Consider the following 12,326-nt stretch of genomic DNA (forward strand, 5'->3'; position numbering starts at 1 on the left):
CTCCTGTACTGGAATTTAAGCTAGAACAGAGCGACTATTACTTATCCACTTTGTCAGTCTAAATTCGCCGGTGGCGCAGACCAATCTCAAGTCTCGAATCAGGGCAATAGCTGCATCCTCATTGGGTAAGGAAGTTAGGCAGTCGTCAATATAGAAGTTCCTTCGAATGGTACTAAGAAGCTCTGTACCAACGCTGCCCTTGTTGTCCTCTGCTGTTTTCTTGAGTGCATAGTTTGCACAACTAGGTGAAGAGACGGCACCGAAAAGGTGAACTAACATCCGATACTCTGCCAATGGTTGGCTAATGTCACAGCTAGGCCAACATAAGAACCGCAGAAAGTCCACATCCCAGGTGTGACTATAACCTGATGAAACATTCCTTTGATATCCGCCATGACTGCCACGGGTTCTTGACGTAATCCAAGGATAACTCCGAGGAGACTGTTTGAGAGATCAGGTCCCTGTAGAAGCTCTTTATTTAAGGATGTGCCTTGAAATGAAGATCCGCAATCAAATACAACCCTAATTTTCTTTTTCCTCTTGTGGTACACGCTGTGATGGGGTATGTACCATACTCTTCCGAATTTTCCTGACAACTGATCTAATGTCACCTTTTCGGCATACCCTTTCTCCGAGAGGTGCTGTGGCAGAAATCCTGTTAAACATCATCACTGCGTAAGAGACACTCAGAGTCAAATTAATAAAAGGAAAGTATTTATTCTTGCAAGAATAGGTTCAGTCTAGTGCACAGAAGTTACGCTGTGCAAGAGAGTGACACACAACAGGAAGATATGAGACAGCTTTTATACTCTTTTCAAGGTTCCTGCTCACCCGCTGTACCTTTCACCCACCCAGATAAGGTCCTTACTGCTGTTCAGTTTCTATTTAAAGACACAAACTGGTACTGAAATAAACTGGCCAAAACTGACCGTCCCTAAGGTCAGAGGTCCTGTCCCATATGTTCCTGAAACGTCACGCACAAGCACGTACACACATATACTTTTACATATTGTATGCAACATCTCGACAGACCAGGGACTTATGCAAGGATCCTCTTTGTGGACTTCAGTTCGGCCTTCAATACCATCATGCCTGGTCTTCTCACAGCCAAACTGACCCAGCTCTCCATACCATCCTCGATCTGTCAGTGGATCACCAGCTTCCTGACGGACCGGCAGCAGCGAGTGAGACTGGGGAAACACACATCCAAGACACTCACAATCAGCACCGGAGCCCCCCAAGTGTGCGTTCTCTCCCCACTGCTCTTCTCCCTGTACACTAATGACTGCACTTCTAAAGACCCCACTGTCAAGCTCCTGAAATTTGCAGACGACACCACTGTCATCGGTCTCATCCAAAACGGTGACGAGTCTGCTTACAGACTGGAGGTTGAACAGCTGGCTGCCTGGTGCAGTTATAACAACCTTGAGCTGAACACGCTCAAAACAGTGGAGATGATCGTGGACTTCAGGAGGAACAGCCCAGCACTCCCCCCACTCACCATCATGAACAGCACTGTGGAAGCAGTGGAGTCATTCAGGTTTCTGGGCACTATCATCTCTCAGGACCTGAAGTGGGACAATCACATTGACTCCACTGTGAAAAAGGCCCAGCAGAGACTGTACTTCCTTCGCCAGCTGAGGAAGTTCAACCTGCCACAGGATCTGCTGATTCAGTTCTACTCAGCCGTCATTGAGTCTGTCTTGTGCGCTTCCATCACTGTCTGGTTTGGTTCAGCAACCAAATCAGACATCAGGAGACTACAACGGACAGTCCGGACTGCGGAGAGGATCATTGGTGCCCCCCTGCCAAACCTACAGGACCTGTACTCTTCCAGAGTGAGGAAGAGAGCAGGTAAAATCATCACAGACTCCACTCACCCTGGACACCACCTGTTTGAACTGTTACTGTCAAGACGGAGACTCAGATCACTGGCCACAAGAACATCTCGGCACAGGAACAGTTTCTTCCCACAGGCCATTTCCCTCCTGAACAGTTAACACTCCTCCCAAGGCATATGCCTGTAAGTGCAATACTCCCACTGTTTAGTGCAATATCCCACAACTCAGGTGATACTATATGTAGATTTATTTATTTATAATATTCAAAACACTGTAAACAGGTTCATAATAGCACTGGTGCTCCCCAAGGGTGCGTTCTCTCCCCACTGCTCTTCTCCCTGTACACTAATGACTGCACTTCTAAAGACCCCACTGTCAAGCTCCTGAAATTTGCAGACGACACCACTGTCATCGGTCTCATCCGAAACGGTGACGAGTCTGCTTACAGACTGGAGGTTGAACAGCTGGCTGCCTGGTGCAGTTATAACAACCTTGAGCTGAACACGCTCAAAACAGTGGAGATGATCGTGGACTTCAGGAGGAACAGCCCAGCACTCCCCCCACTCACCATCATGAACAGCACTGTGGAAGCAGTGGAGTCATTCAGGTTCCTGGGCACTATCATCTCTCAGGACCTGAAGTGGGACAATCACATTGACTCCACTGTGAAAAAGGCCCAGCAGAGACTGTACTTCCTTCGCCAGCTGAGGAAGTTCAACCTGCCACAGGATCTGCTGATTCAGTTCTACTCAGCCGTCATTGAGTCTGTCTTGTGCGCTTCCATCACTGTCTGGTTTGGTTCAGCTACCAAATCAGACATCAGGAGACTACAACGGACAGTCCGGACTGCGGAGAGGATCATTGGTGCCCCCCTGCCATCCCTCCAGGACCTGTACTCTTCCAGAGTGAGGAAGAGAGCAGGTAAAATCATCACAGACTCCACTCACCCTGGACACCACCTGTTTGAACTGTTACCGTCAAGACGGCGACTCAGATCACTGGCCACAAGAACATCTCGGCACAGGAACAGTTTCTTCCCACAGGCCATTTCCCTCCTGAACAGTTAACACTCCTCCCAAGGCATATGCCTGTAAGTGCAATACTCCCACTGTTTAGTGCAATATCCCACAACTCAGGTGATACTTATATGTAGATTTATTTATTTATAATATTCAAAACACTGTAAATAGGTTCATAATCTGTAAATCTGAAAATGTCTATTCTGACTAAACCCAACTGTGATAGTTTTATTCTCATATATTTATATTTTTATTTTTTATTCTATAATTTGTAGTATTATGTTTCATGTTGTATTTGTATATGTCCACTGGAAGCCTCAGTACCAAAACAAATTCCTTGTGTGTGCAAGCACACTTGGCAATAAAGCTCTTTCTGATTCTGATTCTGATAATCTGTAAATCTGAAAATGTCTATTCTGACTAAACCCAACTGTGATAGTTTTATTCTCATATATTTATATATATATATATATATATATATATATATATATATATATATATATATATATATATATATATTTTATTCTTATAATTTGTAGTATTATGTTTCATGTTGTATTTGTATATGTCCACTGGAAGCCTCAGTACCAAAACAAATTCCTTGTGTGTGCAAGCACACTTGGCAATAAAGCTCTTTCTGATTCTGATTCTGATTCTGATATTGAATAGGTTCTCTCTCTTATGGTACCTGTTTGGGATCAATGACTATTAAAATTTCTACTACAGAGGTTACCCATAAATTCCTTATAATCAGTAAATAGCTTATCGTCCCTTTGGAATCTCTTCATGAGGGTATTAGCTCTCTGTTCAGCTATCGTTCGATTATTAGGTAGGTAAACCTCCTCTTGACGGAATGGAAGTTTAAGTTGATAGTGACCATCTTGTTTAACAACAGAGTCTGCCGCAATTTTGAGGAACATCATGTCCTCAGCTGAATACTCAGGCTTCTCATCACATACCTTTTCAGGACAATCATGATTTAGCTGACTCAGGATGAGCTGTTCTACGCTGGAAATTGAAATCCTATTACAGGACACCTTTAGTCGTTCATTTCTGCTTAAAGATGGGCTTCTGCCCAAAGGTCCATTAATAAGCCATCCCAGTTGAGTTAGGACTGCATAGGTCCATCTTCTTGACTATTAATAACCTTCCATGGCTCTATAAGCTTTGGAGCATAGACTCCAATCAACAGGCCGACTTCCGCTTCAATGGTATTCAAACTGATCTCATTGAGATATGGCCAGTGCTGAATGTCCTCTTGAGTAGGAATGTTTTCTTTACCAACTGGTATAGAAGCTTGAGTAAAAACCTCTGGCAGGGGCAAAAAATTGTTACTGTCGAGGCTACTTACTTCCAGCCCATCCAATTTGTATGTATATATTGGTCTTTCCTGTCCCATAGTCCTGAGTAGAACTTCTGTTCTCCTCCCTCTCACATGCAGCTTTTCCGTTAGACTTTCTGTACAGAAAGTTGCGGAACTTCCAGGATCAAGAAAAGCATAAGTCTTTATGATGTCACTCCCATTGCAGGCCTTAATCTTCACTGGCAAGATATCAAGTTTGTAGTCTAAAGAACCAACCTCCGCCTGTTCTGCTAACACCATGGCAATTGTAATTAAGTTACTACAACCTTTATCCTTCTGGGAAGTGTGTTGCTCTGTGAGGGGCATACTTTTGACATGGAGAACTGTTGGGTGGCTTTTGTGACAACTCTTACAATCCAGACGTTTTCTACATGCTTTGCTCATATGCCCCTTTAGAAGACATGCAAAGCATTGTCCCTTTTCCCTTTAGAAAATCTTCTCAAGATGAGGCTTTAACACTATCTGACGACATGCTTCCAATGCATGATTGCCAAAACAGAACAAGCAGGGAGCCTGTAATGCAACACCTGTAGCCTCATGGCTCTTTACTTCTTTTGTACTGGATATCAGTTGTGATATTGAAGTAGCAAAGCTTTTCTTACTCCCGAACTTGAAAGGACGAGACCCTGTCTCGACCCTAATGCCCTTTCTAAATGAAGTAGGGTCTAGAATATTGCCGAAGAGAGGGTCTTGAAGATTCTTTGCCTGTTTTTCAATAAAGACAACCACGTCCTGGAATTTGGCTCTACTATGTGTTCTTTCAAGAATGTCACATGCTGTGCTTCTCCACTTTTCACGTAGTTTATATGGGAGTTTGGATATAATCTGTTTAAGATTGGAAGGGAAATCAAGATCAAACATATTAGGAAGGTCTTCCGCAGCATTGCAACAGCCTCTTAAATAAAGTGCATAAGCATTAAGGGCCTTTCCATCATCTGTCTTGATATTACTCCAACTTAGGGCCTTTTCCATATAAGCACTGGTGATTTTCACTTCATCACCAAAATGACATTTGAGGAGCTTCTTAGCTTCAGCGTAACCCCTTCTAGTATCCATATGCAAGCAGCTTCGGACAAGTTCCTTGGACTGGCCAGAAGTAAATTGTTCCAGACAGTAAAGTCTATCTCTATTATTGTCTGTATTATCTTCTGTGCCATGCTCAAAGGCTTGCATGAAAGGGCGAAAATTTAGTGGATCTCCTTCGAACACTGGAATTTCTCTAGATGGGAGTAAAGTGTGTTTTTGCTGCAAGACCAGAAGTTCAGCAATGTCATTTTGCCTCCGTACCACATTCGAAAGATTTGTATTTGTAAGCCCCACGTCTGTGCAACTAACAGATGGATTTTGAAAAGTTGTAGCAGGATTATCAGATGTTACTGTCGCATCCTCAACATTGGACTTTCGGTGTGCTACTTGGTTGAGTTTTGGAGGTTGAAACATTCTTTGCAACGGAGTTTTCGGGATAGCTCCAAGTTGAATAAATTCAAAAGATGCTTTATCAGCAGTTGCTTTTATCTTCATGGATGATACAGATGATGATATACTTGAGCTGTGAGAACTACGAGATTTATGTGACCTCTTGGACAAATTCGAAACACTATCACTTGGCTCGATAAGAGTTTGTGGATCCTTTTGAACATTTTTCCATATCTCATATTCACTCATAAAGTAATCAAATGTAGCCATTTTAGGCTCAAACCAGTCAATGCTCATTTTCCTTTTCATAGCTTTTCTTGCACAAGCCTATGAGCAGTCTTAAATTCTCAAAGTGACATAAAAAAGGTCTCTGCACTTCTTTTTATTGATTCCACATCAGCACCATCAGCAAGCAATGCCTTTACTTCATTCATCCTACGTGTGCACACACAAAGCCTTCCCCTACGCATGGAACTGAGGGAACCGATGCTTTGTTGAACTTCATCCTTCTCATTTTTGGACATTTCATCAGCCATGTTTGAAACAAACAAGCACAATCAGGTATCCAGCTTTCCATAGGATCAACAGGCCACAATATACACATAAGCATCAGCTTCTTGTACCATGCTTTGATCAATGACAAAATTCTCAACCACAGCTCTTAGAAATAAGTTCACCCTTGTTTACTCAAGCATTGGATGAGTTTCAGAATACTTTTGGCTATCGATGCATGTCACTCATGGCCTGATCATTCCAAATGTAGGCCTTGATTGGGCCTACCGCATGCCTGCATGTCCTTCTTGGGAGTTTTTTGACATAATGTAGTGGCTTCCTTTTCTTTAAGCCACTTCCGGGAGGGAAAGTATGTTTGACGCTACACCTGTTTTAACATGACTTGAACCTTACTGTAACAAAAAGGTGAAAACTTAGAGACAAAACTCTAGCCTCCAAAACAAGCAGTGTGGTGTAATGTATGTCAAAATGCTGTCTCCCTTGCCACATCACTTCCTGTTTAAGATGGCTACCTGCAGGAAGTCCCCAAAAGGGGTGCAATTCTTTCCCATTACCACACGGGGGAGTACAGACAATAGTACAGACAAAATTATAGACTTATGGCTCCTACAACGCCCTTGCCTACAGAGAGATGCATCTCAGATGCCCGCCCCCCCCCCCCCCCCCTCCGCTGGGCTCTGCCCACTTTTCCAGCATTTTTCAAATATTGCCAGTGGGTGGAGTCAGACTCTGATCAGGGGTTTAGTTACCCTTTAAGGCTTTGAAAATGAACCTTCGGTGATCTACTGTAGCCTAGTTATATTCACCGTAGGTTTTCATACATGACTGTATTCATTTCAGTTATTACAGGTGGAGCTGGGGAAGGTGGAGGGTTTGAAAGCACACTGAAACTACGGTAAATCCTAACAAAGTATTTGAACTTTGAGCAGCACACAAGCTCATTGGCTACTGATCCAGCAGCAACCAATCAACTTTGCCCTATAGTGATGATGTGATTGTTGACATGTTAAGAACTCTATAAAACTCCAAAGTAACCATCTGTGACAAATACCTACCACCTAGCAACACCATAGCAACTAGCCAGAACTACCTACTGTAGCAAAGGAGTGCTGAGTTTTGCCACTGCAAGCACCACTCACATTTTCTTCAGGAAATGTACATTCCAGTTATTATTATTATTGTCCACAGGCTCTAGTCTCATTATAGGCTTATGTTTTAGACAGACTCAACAATGCACTGAAGTTTGCAACCATGTAGATTTTGTTTCGAGAAGCAGCGGTTTTGTTTCAGTTCAAAGCTTTCTCATAGGTCGAGACTGTTTAAAAGCATTTCTACTTTTTTTATTCATTGAAAGCATTCATTCAGAAGGGTCATATATACAGTAGGGCTGGGTTTTGTTCAAAAGTTTTTGATATCGATACCGATGCCATGACTTCGACACCGGTTCCTGAACTATACTTTTTTCGATACCAATTTTATGTACAGATAATATTATAGCAGAGGCTGTTACATTAGTGTGAAGAGGGGAAAAACAAGAAAGCTAAACTCTTAGTGCAACCAACCTTGAGGATAAGAACACTTTACACGATAAATAGTTGAATCAAAAAGCATGTGTAATTCATTGAAATCATTGAAACTTTTCATGAAACAACTATTTATTAACAGTTTAACAACAATTACATTCTTACTGTTTTTTTCTTCAAATTTCATTTTATTTTTACCCAGTTCTGTGCTTTGTTTTATCTCATCTTTATGGTTTAATCAAAACCATATCAAATAAATTGAATTCATAAAAGCAAAGTAATAATAGGGCCCTATGAATTTTTTTTTTTTTGTAAAGAAATTCTGTATTGTGTATTTTAATGTTTCTGGTAATCAAATGAAGGCGTAAAAGATTTATTCATATGAAAATTAAACAAGCCCTTTAGTTGTTTGGCAAACAAGTGCTACACAACAGAGGAAGAAAATTTGTTTTAATAATAATTGTATTATAGTATTACATTAAGATGTACATTATACTGTACAAGAGTAATATATATCTATCGCAGTTCCTTTAAGTCAAACCAAACTTTTATTTTGACGGGTTTCCGTATAGGCCTTTTTTATTGATGCCAACAGAAAGAAAATGTAACAAATACATAACAACAGTAACAATAAAACCCAGGACATGTGTCAAGAAAATAGTACAAATAAAATAACATAAAGCCAGAGGGGATGGAAAAAAAATAGATAAATAAAATTATACAAGGTTAAACATTGAAAGTAATCTTTGACTTTTTCAAAGATTTTCTGTTTTTATGCCCATTAAAGACAAAACATATGAATTATAGTCTACCAGAAAAATTTACAGTAGCGGGATCTTACCCAAGAATTTGTATTTGTGAATAAAAAATTTGCCAAGTATCATGAACAGATTAACAATGTACTGGAAATACAAATTTGAATTGTGGTAAAGAAAAATAATATTAAAGGTGTTAATACATATTCTGACATTTGTTTTTTCAAGAGATAGGTACATAACTCGTTCAAGAAAGATTTAACACAAACACATTCACAAAAAGATGTACAATTGTCTCTTCTACATCACAGAAAGTGCATTTATTTTCAATGTTTTGGATATACTTATTGAGTACACTATTACCAGGGTAGCATCTCTGCAACATTCTTAAATGTAATTTTGTTTGTTAAAAGATATTTGTGTGGAAGAGACCAGACAAGACTCCAATTAACATTGTATAACGTCATCATTCATTTGAAAGATGATGCTGGAATAGATTTTCTGTTAATATTGAATTTGTCGTCAGTAATCAAAATCCCTTCAATTGAAATAGAAGTGTTATACAAAGAAATAGGTCTATAGGTTTGCTCTCCTTTCAAGAGTTTTTATAACACTAGGAATGGCGTTGAATACAATATTACATTAATTTCCTGAAGCTCCAAAATCAATTTTTTTGGAGAATTATGATAAGGAACAAAACTGACAATTGTCATCCATCAGCTGATTAACAATAGAGATGTTATTTAAATACCATCTCTCAAAAAATGTTGATCTATTTCTGTAAATAATATTCTGGTTGTTCCAAATAAAACCACGTTGAGGTGAAAAATGATGTTTGTAAACCCGTAACCACGATAATAAAAACCTGTTGGTGAAATTTTGATAATTTAATGGGTAGTTTTCCGAGTGAGAAGGGGCACTGTAACAAAAATCCAATATCTCCAATTTCCTCAAAATGAGGAAACATGTTCCATATAAAGTCTTTTTAAACAATTTACTTTCAGCACATGGTAAAATAGGGTAAAGTCAACTACTCCAAGACCTCCATCACTAACCTCTTTTCTTAGACCCTCCTTTATAATAGTGTTTGATTTATTTTTCCACATGAAATTATATAATAATTTATCTAATACATAATGACTTAGGACAATCATTACAGAAAAAAGATAAGAAACTCTTGATAGACCCTCTAGCCTCCATAGATAATAGTTTCGCTCAAATTAAATGTTGTCAAAGTGAGAATATTAAACCGAAAAAGGACTGTAAAAATATGAATCCTTCATGTTCCGCGTGTCTCTGTGTCGATGAATGGCATCGCGCTGTTGCCATCAAGCTGGCGTAAACTAGTGTTTTTCCTTGATGCCTCGCCACAGCCAATCACCAGCACTTGATTTGTGCACATCATACATGATGCATGCTTATTGTTTCACTGACGTTGACAAGATTAACCCCTCAGGTATCGAAATTTGGTACCGAACGACAAGACAATTTTTGATTCTCGATGGTATCGAGGCAATTCGGTCAGTGCCTAAAAAGTATGGAAGTCGATACCCAGCAGCCCTAATACAGATTGGTCATACATAAGGCGCTATATAGATAAAGATGACTTGTCTTAACTTGAATTTTAAAACATAGTGAATTGAGCTGTGATGACTTGATAACTTGTTTCCAGTCTTCAGTCTCTCATGTTCTTGCTCAGACGTGGACAGGCTCGGATCTCTCTGGTGTGGCGCTTGAGTTCCTGTCAGGTCGGGGTTGGACTTCAGGCTTCGGGTCGAGTCTCCGGCTCAAGCCCTCCAAGGACAGAAGGTGTGTTCTTTCCTATCCGATACAAAGATTATATGAACAAGTCAACTCATGAATGATATTTTAAGAGCTGTTCTACAACAGAATTGAATTCTGTTTGCATTGATTCTGTTATTTTCCTGTTTACCGTGAAGCCGCTTTGAAACAATCTGTATTGTACAAAGCTCTATATAAATGAAGGTGACTTGACTATAACAAGAACATTACAATGAACACAAATTTGAAAATCTCACTACAAACAATCCAGATTTGAAGACAAATGATAATAATCGTTCTCTGTCTGTTACACTTCCTCACACCTGAAATCACTGATCAAGTGAATCTCCTGAACTTCTCCAACAGTAGACCATTTCTAATCCATTCATGTTGTGACATCTGCTCTAACGTGGGCCGTTTCGTTGGATCCCGGGCTAGGCACTGGCTAATCAGATCACTGCATTCTGTACAAATGTTAATAAGGAGAGAGCTGGTTAGTCATGTGACTTGGAATCTATGAAAACAGCATCTAAAACGTGATTAATATAATGTAAAATGTTCCTTATCTTTACTTTAAAAGTGAAGCATGTCGTTTCTGCGACACTAGTGGCACCAAGCGGAATTACAAGATAAAGCATATTTTCAAACAAACCCCGCAAAGGCCCCTTTCGTGCATCGTGTCTTCCCCAACTTAAACATCACAAACCCAGCTCTTACTTGTTCTTGTGAAGGCATGTTTCAGGAACAACATATTAGAAATACGTTTAGCTGTGTTGCATTTGTCTTGATGAAAATGTTTCTTTCTGAACAGGTGCGTGATGATGCTGTATGGTATCGAAGCATGCTTTATAGCCCGTAGCATCACAACGCTCTGTTCACTTTGACGCGTTCTTGACCCGTTTAATTTTTTAAGGTATAAATGCAGCGAATTTCGGCTTTCACTTCTGTAACTAAAACTGGATTTCTTTTGCCAAGGCTCCGCCTGCTACAGTAACCACGGCCCAAACTCTCGCTCCACGTTGAGCCATATATAAAAAATCTTACATGCTTCACCTTTAACTGTTTCTGTACAGAGCCTTTACTTTATGTGTGTGTGTGTGTGTGTGTTTATCAGTGTTATCAATATTATTCACTCACCTCTGGATAAGTTGGAATTCTGAAATGTAACTTTGGCTTCTATGACTTCCGTTCTACTGCGAAAAGGACGAGATGCGTTCACCATCTCATACAACATCACTCCTAGAGCCCAGACATTTGCTGGGACGGCGTGGAATCTGGGTTCTGTGAAGACTTCAGGTGGGCAGTGATCCTGTCTTCCTGTAAGCAAGACATTTGCATATTGTTGAGCTTTTTTTCTTAAAGCGTCACTACATTCAGGTTTCCACACTCCCAAAATGCTCACCAAAGTATACGTCGCTCTCGTAGCCCTCACTACTGAATAGCTGACCGCAGCCAAAGTCTATCAGCTTGAGGTCTAACGAGTTTCTCTTCAACAGGAAATTCTGCGCATGAATGTCATTGTGAAAAACGCCATGCTCGATGCAGTGTTGTACTGCCAGCACAGCCTGCGGCATGAAGACCCGTGCTACTGTTTCACACACGTCAGGATTATGACGAGTGATGAAGTCCAGCAAGCTCTCGCAGGGTTCAGGGAACTCCATGATGAGAGTGAATTTTCGAGGGTGTTCAAACCAATCGTATAGCTGTATGACGTATGGGCTCATGGGTTCTCGCCTCATCATTAGCAGCAGCGCCACTTCTGTAATGAGAGGTTCGGGATGTCCAGGCTAGAGAAAAGCAGTAGACAGAAGCTTAGCTGGGTAAAAATCTGACCAAAACATTTTTAAGCGTACTTTTCTTTGATATTTTTAGATACGTTTAAAAGAGCCTCAAAAGAGCTCAAAGTCTTTTCTTATTTGTCAATCACATTTACACCTAATGCTTCCTATGGGTGTATTAACTACAGCAATCTGCACTTAAACAACTAAATACATATTCAGGTTATGGCCAACTTACAATATAAAGATAAAGAAAATTGTCAAACTTGCACATCCGCTTGATGGCAACCTGAAAAAAAGAGAAATAAAAACACAAAACAGTTTCAAGTTAACCTG

The 12,326-nt window shown here is 40.3% G+C and overlaps 1 long non-coding RNA gene across 1 annotated transcript; it reads right to left on the bottom strand.

The window, feature by feature from the left end:
* Positions 1-10,580: 10,580 nt before the first annotated feature.
* On the bottom strand, positions 10,581-11,985 carry LOC143702487 (uncharacterized). Its single transcript, XR_013190598.1, has 3 exons — positions 11,615-11,985; positions 11,350-11,529; positions 10,581-10,676 (listed from the first exon to the last, which is right to left on the bottom strand). It is a non-coding gene; the product is annotated as an uncharacterized LOC143702487 (long non-coding RNA).
* Positions 11,986-12,326: the final 341 nt, after the last annotated feature.

This window comes from Siphateles boraxobius, unplaced genomic scaffold (assembly GCF_051911475.1).
Source record: "Siphateles boraxobius isolate OS27281-9 unplaced genomic scaffold, OSU_SipBor_1 1, whole genome shotgun sequence".
NCBI lineage: Eukaryota > Metazoa > Chordata > Actinopteri > Cypriniformes > Leuciscidae > Siphateles > Siphateles boraxobius.